Genomic DNA, 13,660 nt, shown 5'->3' with positions numbered 1-13,660 from the left:
ATATATGGTGCATAGATGTTTACGATTGTTATCTCTTCCTCTTAAAATTTCCCCCTCACAAGTATGTAGTGACCTTCTTTATCTCTTTTGATTGTTCTTAGTTTGAAGTTCACGTTGTCTTCAAACAGAATAGCTATATCTGCTTTTTCTGGGTTCCTGTTGCATGGAGTATTGTTTTCCATCCTTTAATTTTCAGTCTATGAATTTCCTTTGAGTTAAATGTGTTTCTTGTATACAGCATATAGTTGGATTTTGTTTCCTGATCCACTCTGCTAGTCTGCTTCTTTTGGTTGGTGCACTGAGACCATTTACATTGATGGTTATAACTGATATGCACTGGCTTATCTTTGTCATGCTATTTTCCTACTGTTGGATCCTCCTTTTTCCCTCTGTTTAATTGCTTGCTCTGCTTGGTGGTTTCTTTCTATTGTTGTTCTTGAAGTTTTAGTCTGTTTTATCTCTTTCTAGACCATCTTTTAGTACTCTTTGTAGGATTGGTTTGGTGCTCATGAATTTCTTCAGTTGTTCTTTATCATGAAAATATTTTATTTCTCCATTAAATTTGAAAGATAGCTTTGCAGGGTACATGAATCTGGGTTGGAAGTTGTTTTCTTTCAGTACCCGAGGTACTTCACTCCAAGTTCTTCTTGCCTTGGTGGTTTGTGTTGAGAAGTCTGCTGTGATTCTGATAGGCTTACCTTTATAGGTGATCTAACAGCTTTTAATATTCTGAGCTTTTGCTGAGTTTCTGGGATCTTGATCACTATATAGCTGGGTGTAGATTTATTTCGGTTATGATTAACTGGAGTTCTATGTGCTTCACTTATCTGAATGTCTGATTCTTTTTCCATGCTTGGGAAATTTTCTATTATTTCTATTTCTGCAATAGAAATTTCTGCTATTATTTCTGCAAGCAGTCTTTTTATGTCATTTGTGTTGACATCTGCTGTTTCATTGATACCTATTAATCTGACATTGTTTTTCTTTGCTTCATCTCGTAGTTGTTGAATTGTTATTTCCTGATTCCTTGTTGTTTTTAAGAGATCCCTCCTTTCACGTTCATTAGTGGCAATGCTGTCTTCAAGATCTGAAAGTCTATCTTCAGCTTCGATCAGGCAGTTTTGCCAGCTTTCAATGGAATTTTTAATTTCCTGGATATCTGTTTGCATCTGCTTCATACCTTCTAGTTCTTTTCTATATTGTTCACTGAAGGTTTCCATGAGTTGTCTATGCTCTTCTATTTTCTTGTCAATGCCATCTTTGGATATGGTAAACATTTCTTTCTTTATTGTCATCATTTCTTTTTTCACCTGAGACATTATTTCTGATCTGATGTCTCCTGTGGCCTGATGAAGTAGTTTCTTTACTTCAGTTGCTATCATTTCAGAAATTCAGGTGTATGATTTCCAGGCTCTTCTGTGTTGATGCCTGCTGGACTTGTTCTGGGTGGCATGGAGGTCTGGGATTGCATTTTGCTCCTTCATTTTATCATTTTTGAAAATCCAGAGACTCCCTGGAGTGCAGCCTCACTCTCCTGACTGTGTATGAGTGACAGGGTGAGATTCTGAGGACCCCCAGCACTCAGTGCAGCTCCTGTGCTGGTGAGTGATGGTAAGGTGGCGTCCAGATGCTCCCGAACTTTCTTGCATTCAGTTGGCTCCCAGGGGTGTGTGGGAAGGGCTGGGGAGGCTCACTGGTGTTTCTGAGACTGTCTAGGCTTCAGCCCAGCTTCCACAAGAGTAGGGGGTGGTGCAGATCATGCTCAGTGAGGCTTCAGGTATTGCCCAGGACAGAGATTGTTTCCGACACTGGAAGGGGAGGGGTGAGGTGGACTCTCCAAGGCTGCTGACTCTGTCCAGGTTTCAGCTGAGCTCCCAAGGGGGGTGTGAGTTGTTCTGGCAGTGACCACCAAGGTCCCAGAAGTTGTCCAGGGATCCATGTGCCTCACACGCTAGTGGGGGAAGCACCAGAGTGGCTCACCAAGGTTCCTAAAGGTGTCTGGCATTCAACCCAGCCCTGGCAGACACACTATGGATGTGACAGGTAGCCACCACCAATGCCCTAGAGGGTGCCCAAGGTTTCACATGCATTGCATGCTGTTCAGGCAGGCACTGCCAAGCCTCACCAGGCTTCCTGAAGATGTCTGGGATTCTGCCCAGCTCCAGCAGATTCCTGTTTTTGTTTGTTTGTTTGTTTTGTTTTGTTTTTTAAAGGAAACAAGTATTTGAACCTCCGGGAGGTGAGTCCAGGTCAATTGTAAAGAGGGGCTGATTGACAGGTGCCAGTCAAAGGCAGAAGGCATTCTTTAGGCCGAGGCAGGGGTACCAGCAGGCTGTGGGTGACAGAAACCTGAGATAATGTATACAGGGGGCAATCATGGTGGCATTGGCAGCTCAGAGGTCTTGAACTGGTTTTACAGGCAGGAAAGGTGTATTTCAACAGTTTTACAGTTGTTATTTTTTCTCAGGAGACCATGACAGCAAGAAGGAGGGACAGAGAAACAGGCTGTCTTGAAGAAAATGTGCTAATGGCTTGACCAAATCTGTTGTTGGAGCCTCCCCAAAATAGTGGGAGAGTTTTTAAACCCTTATGGCAATTGAGTACAGGTGAGTTGGTCTTATCTCAGGATTTTCCCAGTTGAAGGATCTTATGGGAACAACTTGCAAACCAAGGAAGGCATCTTTTAAATCTAGACATGCAAACCAAGTGGCATCTCAATTTAACAGTCCAAAAAGGGTCTACAGATCAGAAACTGCAGAGTTTAAGGTGATTAGCAGTCCATCAGGATCTTGAACTACTATGTGCTGGTTGGATGCCAGTTTGTGCTTCCCATGACATCTGACAGCAATTGGGGGTCACAATGAGGCAGCATGGTTGATGGCCAGGCCTAGAAGTGAGTCTTTGGCTTATTCTTCTGGGAGTAGAGTTTTCAGAATTTCAGGATTGTGGTTATCTGTCTCAGGTTCATGCAGGTATCATCTTCCTCTCAGGGAAAGTGTAGATTAAGTGAGAGGGAGGCTGGCTGGTTTAGTGACAGAAATTTATGTTTGATGAGATGTCCTCCCAGACTGCAAGTTCATGCCTGGCAGATGTGAAAAGCGAGAGTCCTAGTTGCCCCAGTGATAGTAATTTTTTGACAGAGGGGACTTTTGAAGGCAGAAAGTTCCATTCCATTGCCTACCAGAAAAGTCACAGGTTTTCTCCTAGCTTTTGCAATGACCATGGGCTCTTAGGGCCTCAATTTGATAGAGCTTAGTCTATCCTATCCATCCAGGCCTGACAGGATGAGGAGAGGATTAAATTGAGGTGGGTCTGGATAGTCAGGTTTTTTGGCATCTCAAAGATAAGCAGGGCATTTATGTTTTGTATCCATAACCCCTATAACTCATAGGCATAAGGTATGGTTGTCTATCAGACTGGATTTTTTATAGACATCAGATGCTGTTTTAAAATCAGGTTTGTGCTAACAGTGGTTGATGGGCTTTTTGTTCTCCTTTGATGTCTTTGAGAAATGCTTGACTGATTTTATGGTGGGGCAACCTTTGGGAATGACCATGGCAATTCATTTATTAGGGCTAAGAGTCCAGTTTTTCCTCAGTCAAAATGTAGAACTTAGAAGAAATTGGTGACAGTCATTTCAAGTGGACATTAAATGATACCATCTGACCAGGATAAGCATAGCTGTGAAGCAAAAGGTTCAGGGTAGGGCATCTATGGATGAATACAGATATTGGTTAGCTAGAACCAGTTCAATTGGCTGGAAGTAGACAAATTAGGAGCAGGAGGTGAAACTACAGGTGTTGGTAGCAAGAGCAGGTGCCAATGAGGGTGCCAAGGCAGAATTCTCAGGAAGAATGGACTTCTTTTTCCTTTTATTTTCTTTCAGATGCAGGGAGTAATTTAGTTTCATTTTTAACTCTGTAAAAACCCTTTTTCCTTCAGTCAGGGACTGTGGGTTTTGACTAATTAATTTCCATCTCTGACTTCCTCCATGTGTGTTGTGTGTCCTTGAACAATGATGCAACAAGGGGTGGCTACCCCTCAGAAAGAAACCATTCAGATGCGCACCTGGCCATGGCCCTCATGGAGACTTAGGTGAAACTTCGCTAAGGATGGTGTGAGGCCTCCATTATGCCATGTGTTGATCACAAAGGAACTGCAAGTGAGGGCACAATCAGCCACTGTAACCAGTGCTTCCCGGTCTGGGGAACAGACAGAGCAGCCTATTGCTTATGCTGTCTATTCTACTCTCTCACATGTTCATTCAGTAGGCACTCAGAGGTTAAAATTCCAACCCCTCCTCCCTTGAGGGTGGCCTTAACTAACAAGAGTTGATCAAGCTCTTCTGCTGCTTGAACTGAGCAGAACTGACAGACAGACAAACTGGGGTGCTACCAAGGGTCTTACCAGAATCAGGACAGACAGAAAAACAGACAGAAAGATTGCATCCTCCTTAGAGGATAAGAGACAGAGAGACAAACTGCATTCTCCTTCTGTTGGGATCTGATGTGAGCCTCTCAAGCAAGGAGCTAGAAACCTCCTCCAGACCACCAAGGGGAGGAAATCCCAAGTGTGCACCTTCCTGTCAGGACCTGGTGAGGTCCTTGCTCCATACATGTGGGCTATGACCAGTAACCAAAGAGGTCAGCCCCTTTGGTATTCCCAGCCAGTGCACAAGATGCAATAGCAAGCAGAAACACCAAAATGGCACCCAGGATTTGGAGGCAGATTTATTTATGTCAACAGGTCCTGATCAGGGTCATTCCCAAAATATTAGGCCCTGATCTCTGGTGGTCTTATATGGGGTAAGCAAGCAGGAAGTACAGGGCGGAATGGCTTGTCAATTTGCATTGGTTCTTACGTTATGCATCATAATGACCAGCTATGCATCACAGTGACCAGTCATTTCTAAGAAACAAAAGTAACAGGAACTATAACTGGAACCATTACCTGGACAACTAACAAACTGAAGTATACTGGCTGGAGGGCATCTTCTGTTACAGTCTCTCTTGATCAGTGGGAATTGCACTTTTACCTCTACCACTCTAGTGTAACCACAACTTTGCGATCACCAGTGACCTCCATTTTGCCAAACCAAATTCTTAGATCTCAGCTAGCTTGACCTTTCAAGCTTCATTTGACTGGTGAATCACTCTCCTCTTTTCCTGACTAGACCATCCATGTCATTTTTATTTATTGGTATTTTTCCATCACGTTTGAGGTAGTTTCAATCCCCAATACAGAGGTTGCCAAGTCAGAACTCTCAGGAAGAATGGGCCTCTTTTTCCTTTTTTTCTTTGAGATGCAGCAAATGGTTTAATTTAATTTTTAACTCCATAATCTCAGAAAAGGTCTTTTTCCTGTAGTCAGGGCCTGCGGGTTTTAACTAATTAATTCTGTTTCATTAGTGAATGGAAAATCTAAGGTAGCATATGATAGTGCTCAACAAAGTGTCCAATTAGGTGGTTGAACAAATGAACTTGTTGAGATCCAAAAACAGAACAAATGGGATGAATTTCATGATTTGCAAGAAATAAAGCAGAGGGACCAGGCATGGTGGCACATGCCTGTAATCCTAGCACTCGGGAGGCTGAGGCAGGAGGATCGTTGCAAGTTCAAGGCCAGTCTGAGCTACAGAATGAGCTCAGTTTCAGCCTGAACTGCATAGTGAGACCCTGTCTCAAAAAGACAACGAAATAAAGCAGAGTCAGGTCCATCCTAATACTCAGTGTCTTCCATTTGCTCATCATCCATTGCCTGCTATAAGAAAAGCACTGTGGGGGGCTGGAGATTTAGCTCAGTGGCACAGCGCCTGCCTGGCAAGTGCAAGGTCGTGAGTTCAATTTCCAGTACCAGAAAAGAATAACAACAAAAAAGAAAAGCTCTGTGCTGGGTTCTATAAAGAATATAACATTACAAAGAAGGTACCTTGACACAAAGAAAGAGAGTAAAACACAGCACAGATGTCCATGGTACAAAGCAGCACATAACAGTTTACATGTATAGCACAAATGAGAGCTTAGAGAGGAAAGAGGAAGGGGGGCCCTTCCAGCTCAAGAAATGAGGGAAGAGGATTGAAGAAGCCAACATGGAAGAGGCTTCCAATGCCTTCAAAGAGGGCTAAAACTTTCCTGGGCAAGGGAGGAGGGAAGGCAACTGGCAGGGTAAGAGGTAGTTGATGGCTCAGATGGCTCAAATGTAGGAAATTCCAAGCCATGGGGCCAATAATCCTCTCTGTTCTCTAATACTTAAAAATTGGAAGCTTCTTTGGACATGAATCTCTCAAATGCCATACAACCTGCACTTCAAGTCAAACCCTGACAGAGGAAAGTGCTGCCTCTTTGCCTGTTAACTCTGTTAGCCTCAGGGGGTAATTTGCAGAAGTTCTATGTGACTTGTTCTACTTTTAAAACTGTAATGAGCCAGTAAATTCATTCATCCAAACCATGAAAGAGTCCATTGTACTTGGGAAATGGAGTGTAATATATATAGAAAAAGCTATATCCTTTTGATAAGAAATCAAAGGGTTGGTAGCTGAGTCTGATTTTAAAAGTCCAGGATCAAATAAGCAGGTGTAAAGCTTATCGCTACTAGAACCTTACAAATGAAGAAACTGAGGCACAGGAATGTAACGAGACTTCATCAAAGTTACTCAGCAGATAAATGTCAGAGGTGAAGTCCAATAATAAATGCACAGCCTCTGCATTCCTAAAATGACCTTCTAACTCTTCAGCAAGGGCTCCCTATATGACGCCTGGTATCCTCTCTCTTTAATTGAAAGCAACAAGAGCCACCAGCCAGCACATTTGCTGGGTCAGTGTCAGCTCTCATCTAATTGTAGCCACTGCAAAAAAGAATGCCAGCAGCTGAGTTAGATTGGTGTCTGTTTTCTTGTAGCTCATGAATGGCAAACCAAGAATAAACTATGAGCTTTATTGTTGGGGCAAGAGAATGATTTACAAGGCCCTGGCAGAGGTCACCAACCTTGGCTCTGATGGAAAAAAGAAAATACTCTAAGGCTGCAATTTCAGAGAGTGACAAGTACAGTTGTTACTTGAAAGCATGGTTTCCTCTTGCAGCTTCAATTTGACTCTATGTTTTAATTAATTTGTTTCCCTAACCTAATCAAACTAAATAATGACTTCCTGATAGTCTTCTAAAACAGTCTCTCCCCGTCCTGTATTGCAAGTGGCCCCAGAATTTCTTAAGGGCCTACATCCCTTTAACCGTTCAAGGGAAACCTCAGACTTTAGCTTGGAATGTGTGGGTTACCTTGAGACCAGAAGGGACTGAGATGAAGACTGAGTGTCAACAATGGTCACTGCAGTGTCATTCTGGAATCAGAACCATGATAAGAAATGACATTGTTCAATAGCATTACAGAAGGGCTATATATAGAATTACACAAAGCATGATGTCATGCCTGGAGAAGCTTCAAGCAAGTAAATCTTTATTATTTATTCTAAATATGATGACTTTTAACTAATGACAAAAGGATTCATGTTTCTGAATAGTAGACCACATGATTACAAGTCTCTGCTGCAAGCAGACCTACTTGAATCTTCTACTGATGATTATGAGAATTCAAGTAGTTCAAGTTCAGCCTATAAGTTCTGAAAGGAACCAAGTGTATATGGACATTTTGTTGATGCCTAATATCCTGACTGTGAAGGTCTTCTATAATGTCCAGTTTCAAGGTGAAACTTGGGAAGAATAAAACTGTAGTATTACATTCACTTTCAAATATCATTACAAATAGTTAAGTCCAGCTAGTATTAGACCAGGCAGAAAAGCTACCCAACTATTGTGATTGTGTGATGGATCTTAAGGGACACTGACAGTAGAAATGTTTTTGTTTTCCTAAACATCTCTGCCCAGCCGCTCCCTATGGCTCGCATTTTGGAGGCTAGAGTCACTATCACTATTCTGAGTTTTCATCTCGCCTGTCATTCACTTCATGTTCAACTTTTATTGAATAGTGGATTAGTGAGGCCAGAAACTTGTTTCTTTCTCAAGTGCTGGTTACTTATTCCTATCATTCTCCACATGGCTAAAAACATGCTCTATTTAATCATTTTTTTTAATATTCAACTTCAACCTACATATGTCCTGAGAGTGGTGATAATGATGGTATGTGTGGTTGTGGGTGACACATATTGTCTCATTTCATCCTAAAATCAACCATTTCCCCTTCTCTAGGTATGAGGAAATAAGATGCCCCAGTGAATGACTTAGTGGGCAGGAACCCGGTGAATGCAACTCTCACAAGCCATGATAGTCTAGCTGCAATGCAAAACTATTGGAGGGTTTTTACAGGTATGTGATCTCATTTATGCTATCTCTGTGGCTAATGATGTGTGGGTAACAGATACGAATGCAAGGATGCCATCAGAGAGCCTGAGAGGTATTTCAGAGTGTTCTTAGCCCACTCTGGCCCACTGCTAGTTAATGATCCTCATTCTTCCCTGCATCCCAGGAACATGTTAAGGAAACTTTGGTGCTGCTTGGGTAGCAAAATGCCAGTTCTTCTCACACATTCCCTCTTTCCATCTCTGCTTAAACTCCTGTAGGTGTAGCTAGAAGCAGAGCCCATAGAACCAACTGCTATCAACCTCTTTCCCATTAGACCCTGATTATACTAACAACCCCTTCTCAGGAAGCTCTGGAACTCAGAATATGTCAAGAGGTTGAGATGCTAGAGAGCTTGATTTTGTTTCGGTTTTGGTTTGGGGGAAGTAGAGTTATGGAATGGTGTGGTAAGGGGGAAAAGGCATTATGGGGAAAACTTGGGGTAAAAGCTGTGATGAACCATTGGGAGACAGAAGAGGAGACAGAGAAAATCACAGAAAGTGCTCAAGTTAACCAAAGATTCATACAATGTTACCAATTCAGGAACTGTGGAAACAGTAAAAGAGGATTTCAGCATTTGTCCACCTTTTGTAATATTTCATAAATGTTTAGGGCAGTAGATTCTGCTTCACCAAATAAGGCTGCCAAGCTACTGTTCCAACATGCTAGACAAGTACTCTACTATAGGGCTACTCCCCGAGTCCTCAAAACCTCGTTTTCCATGGCAGTCATTTGTTGAACAGGTACAAGGCTAAGGCATCGTATGAAATGCTGTGAGGGAACCCAAGAAAATCACTGTATGATGAGTCTTTTCTATGCATCAACTTTGACTAAGATTTTTGCACAATTTTTCTCATTTGAAAAGATGAATAAAGAAGTTTCTGACCATAAGGATGGAAATATCATTTAAGGAAATAAGGTATATATAGGGCAAATGAATTTTTCCAAGTGTATGACAACTATATTTTGAGCTTCTCCATATTACTGACATTAGGAGCAAATTCAAATGTGTATAAACTTCTGCAACTTACTTCATTTTAAAACATATCTTGGTTGGTTTTTCATATCATACATTAGCTTCTTTATTCTTTTTCATAGTTTCATAATATACTATTATATACATGGCTACAATTCACTTCTTTGTCTCTTCTTTATGGACATGTAGATTGTTACCAGTCCTTTGCTGTTAGAAACAATACCTCAGTAAATCACCTTGTGCATATATCATTTTGTTGTGTAGTATATTCATAAGATAAACTCTTGGAAATACAATTACTGGGTTAAACAATTTATGTTTTTTTTTTTTTTTTTTTTTGGTTTTTCTCCGGTACCGGGAACCGAACTCACGACCTTGCGCTTGCCAGGCAGGCACTTTTGCCACTGAGCTAAATCCCCAGCCTCCTTAAACAATTTATGTGTTTTTAATTATCATAACTATTATTGAATTGATCGCTATCAGGTTACACTTCCAATTGCAGTCTATGAGAATATCTGTTTCCCCAAAGCTTTGCCAACATGGCATGTGTGCCAATCTGATAAGTTAATATAGAATCTCAATATAGTTTTAATTTCAACTTATGTTATTATGAATGAGATCAAACATGCTTTTGTATAACAAGCTATTTGTATTTTCTCTGTAACATATAGCATGTTCGTATTGACTGCTACTTCTTCTACTGGATTGTTGGTCTTTTATATTTTATGATAAGGAAATTTACATAAGGAAATTTTTATATTAGAATTATATCCCTTGTGGCATGAGCTGAAAATACTTTCTCAATTTGGTTTTTCTTTTTTGTTTCGCTTATAGCATTAGATATTTTTTTTTCTGTATAATCAGTCATCCCAAATGTTATTGTCTTTTTTTGTGTGTGTTTTTGAGACAGTGTCTCACTATGCAGTTCAGGCTGGCTTTGAGCTCACTTTGTAGCCCAGGCTGGTCTTGAACTCACAACGATCCTCCTGCTGCAGCCTCCCAAGTGCTGGGATTACAGGTGTGCACCACCACACCTGGCTCCAAATGTTATTGTCTTGAAATAATAATAATAATTTATTTTCTCATGACATTACGGTTTGGGCTGGCTGAGGTGAGTCATCTCTGTCCCACGAGGTGTCAGCAGGGCTTACTTATACATTTAAAGTCATCCAGTGATTGCTGATCTCACTGTTATGGTTTGAATTTGAAATGTCCCCCAAAACCCCTGTGCTAAAGTCTTGGTTGCTTGTGGGCTTTGGTAGAGTAACCGGATCATGAGGGATCTAACTTTATCAAGTCATCTTAGTCTCGGACAAAAATACAGGACACTCACAACTTAGAAGGGAAGAGGTTTATTTTGGATCATGGTTTTGGTCCACAGTGGGCTGCCTCAGCACGGTGGAAGCCACAGTGGAAGAAAGACCCTCAACCCGTGACAGCCATAGAGCGGGAGCAGTGGGGAGGAGAAGGGAAATGTCTCTCCAATCAGGCCACACTCCTAACAGCCAATTTAGCTAGTGACCTCATCAATGGGAGAATCTGCTGGTGAGTACAGTGCTACCATGATCCAATCATACTCTAAACACAGGAGTCTCTTGGGGGATATTTTAGTTTAGACTATAACATGGGGATTAACCCATGGACAAGATCATACTTTGATGGTACTATTTGGAAGTGATGGAAACAGGAGGTGGGCACAGCTGAAGGGAGTAGATCATGGGGTTATGAATTTGAGGAGGACATGTGGCTCCCAGCCTCTTCCTTGGTGCCTGTTTCCTTTGCTTCCTGGCTGCCATAAGGTGAGCACCATTCCTTTGCCATACCCTTGTACCACCATATTTCTGCCTCACTGCAGGCCTAAAGCAATAGACCAGGCCCACTGTGGACTGAAACCTCTGAAACTGTAGGACAAAATAAATCTTTCTTCCTTTAAGTTGTTTTACTCAAGTATTTGTTCATAACAATAAAATGTGAACTGTTTACTAACACAGTTAGGGAAGCAAGTAGTCATGTGTCACTCCTCCTCCAATAAGCTAACTCAGAATCCTTCTCAGGGTGGTCAGCAGACAAGTTAAACAAATAAAATAAAACAAAACCAAAAAGCAGCTAGACAGCAAGCACTAATGCCCAACTTTTTTTAAGCCTCTACTCATATCATTTTTTTGTTTTTCCAATTGCCAAACTGAATAAGCTAAGACTGTAGTCGAGAAGAAAAGGCAATGTCTAGGAATATAAATAGGGAAGAGAATGCAACTTTTTAAAGAACCTTCCACAGTTATGAAGTTGGTTGGTTATTTATATATGTCCTTATTGCTGTGGTGGGGATTGAACCTAGGGGTTACACATGCTAGTAAAATGCTATACCTATATGTTACACACCTAGCCCAAGTTCTTTTTCTTCTTATTAATTTTTCTAGGCAGTTTTTGTCTAGAAATTCTATATGATAGAATTTGTCAATCTCTGCTTTCATAGATTCTTAATTTGAGTTATATTTAGAAAGCCTTTTCCCATTCTAAGTTTATGAAGACAATTACTATTTTTATATAGTATTTTCATGGCTTAATTTATTACTAGTAAACTTTGACTGACTTGAAATTTATTCTTCATTTACTCTACATTTTGATGTTTATTTTTTTCCTTCAGTGGTGAAGACTGAACCCAATCTCATGTATGGTAGACAAACACTGTATTACTGAGCTGCATGCCTATCCTATATGTATAACCTTAACTAAATCATAATTCTTTTTTACTTGGTTTGTTGTTGTATTTATCAGTATAGACAAAATTATGCCCAATAATAAACAACCCCTAAACCTCTGTGGCTTTTAACTAGCAAGTTTTTTTTTCCTAACTCATGCTACTTACCTATTATGATGCCAGATAAGCTCCATTCCACATCAACTTTATTCCAAGATCCAAGCTGATGAGTCACCCTTCATCTACAACACTGAGTTTTGCCTAGGAGAGTGAAAGATCATGATTAAATGTATAAGGCCTCTTATAGCTTTAGAAATATATGCCTTCTGGAGTGAGCGAGTGCTCCAAGAGCTGCTGGCCCAGCGATTCGAGTCTGTGCTTTACTCAGCCTGCCATGGTTCCCAGCTGAAACTCATGGAGCCAGGTATTTCCCATCTACTTTCTGAGGGCAGAGCAGGTGACCCAGGACCCCACCGTCATTACAGACTGAGTCTCTGCCCTCTGGGCACCCACAGCAGATAGGAGGCCCTCACTCAGAAACCCTAGGGACTTCTCTGGCTGGGGGTGGGGCATGTAGCCTCTCCCTGCACCCACATGCCCTGTGCTGAGGGAGCAAGTGCTCCAAGAGCTGCTGGTCCCGTGGTTCAAGTCTGTGCTTTACTCTCACCGCAATGGTTCCCAGCTGAAACTTGCAGAGAGAGCCAGGTATTTCCCATCTACTTCCTGAGGGCAGAGTGGGTGACCCAGGACTCTGCCACCATTACAGACTGAGTCTATGCCCTCCCTGCATTTGTGGCAAACAGGAGGTCTTCACTCAGAAGCCCCAGGGACTTCTCTGGCTGGGGAGAGCTCGTGTAGCCCTGCCCTGCACACCCTGCACCGAGTGAGCGAGTGCTCCAAGAGTTACTGGTCCCACAGTTTGAGTCCATGCTTTATTTTCACCTGGAACCCCTAGGGGTTCGCAGGCATGGGGAGTCTGTGATTGCTACCCAGCTGGCCTGCATCTGGTTCCTGTATGTGTCCTGAACTGACTGGAGACACAGAATCAGGTGGTTCACAAACTGTCGACCCTGCAGTTTGTGTCTAGGTTTTCCCCGTACCCTGAACTCCCTGGAGACATAGGTCCACCGGACCAGAATTGTCATACCAGTGCAACCTGAGTCTGGGCTGTGGAGATGCCCTGAACTGCAAGGGGATGCTGGATCAGGCGGTTGGCCATCAGCTGACACCAATGCCCATGTCTGAGATTGGGGATAACTAGATGCAAATCAACAACTGCCGGAAAACCCGAGACTAAGTAGTGCTTCTCCAAGGTCATTCAGGGACAAACCTGACCAATAGGAAAACTAGGGACACTAGCGGCCTTTGCTGTGCAGCTACTGAAGAGGGAAACTGAGCTTTCTGCATCCAGTAGCAAACATGACAAAATGAAGGACTAAAACACAATCCCAGAACTCCACCCCACTCAGAACAAGTCCAGGACACAATGACATGGAGAACTTGGTAAACATATGCCTGAATTAGCTGAAATGATTGCAATGGAAGTAAAGAAACAACTCCATAAGGCCATAGAAGAGATGAGATCAGAAATAATCTCTCAGCCAAAAAATGAAATGACAATAATAATGAAGGAACTG

The 13,660-nt window shown here is 41.9% G+C and overlaps 1 long non-coding RNA gene across 1 annotated transcript in view; it reads right to left on the bottom strand.

Annotated features, from left to right (window-relative positions):
- Positions 1-13,660, bottom strand: part of LOC106149005 — a 79,012-nt gene that overhangs the window by 50,675 nt on the left and 14,677 nt on the right. Inside the window, exon 2 of the long non-coding RNA XR_001234873.1 lies at positions 12,192-12,284. This is a non-coding gene — a long non-coding RNA (uncharacterized LOC106149005). The remainder of the gene's footprint in view (positions 1-12,191; positions 12,285-13,660) is intronic.

This window comes from Chinchilla lanigera, unplaced genomic scaffold, assembly GCF_000276665.1.
Source record: "Chinchilla lanigera isolate Chin_1 unplaced genomic scaffold, ChiLan1.0 scaffold00034, whole genome shotgun sequence".
Taxonomy (NCBI): domain Eukaryota; kingdom Metazoa; phylum Chordata; class Mammalia; order Rodentia; family Chinchillidae; genus Chinchilla; species Chinchilla lanigera.
This window is presented reverse-complemented; position numbering and strand designations above follow the sequence as displayed.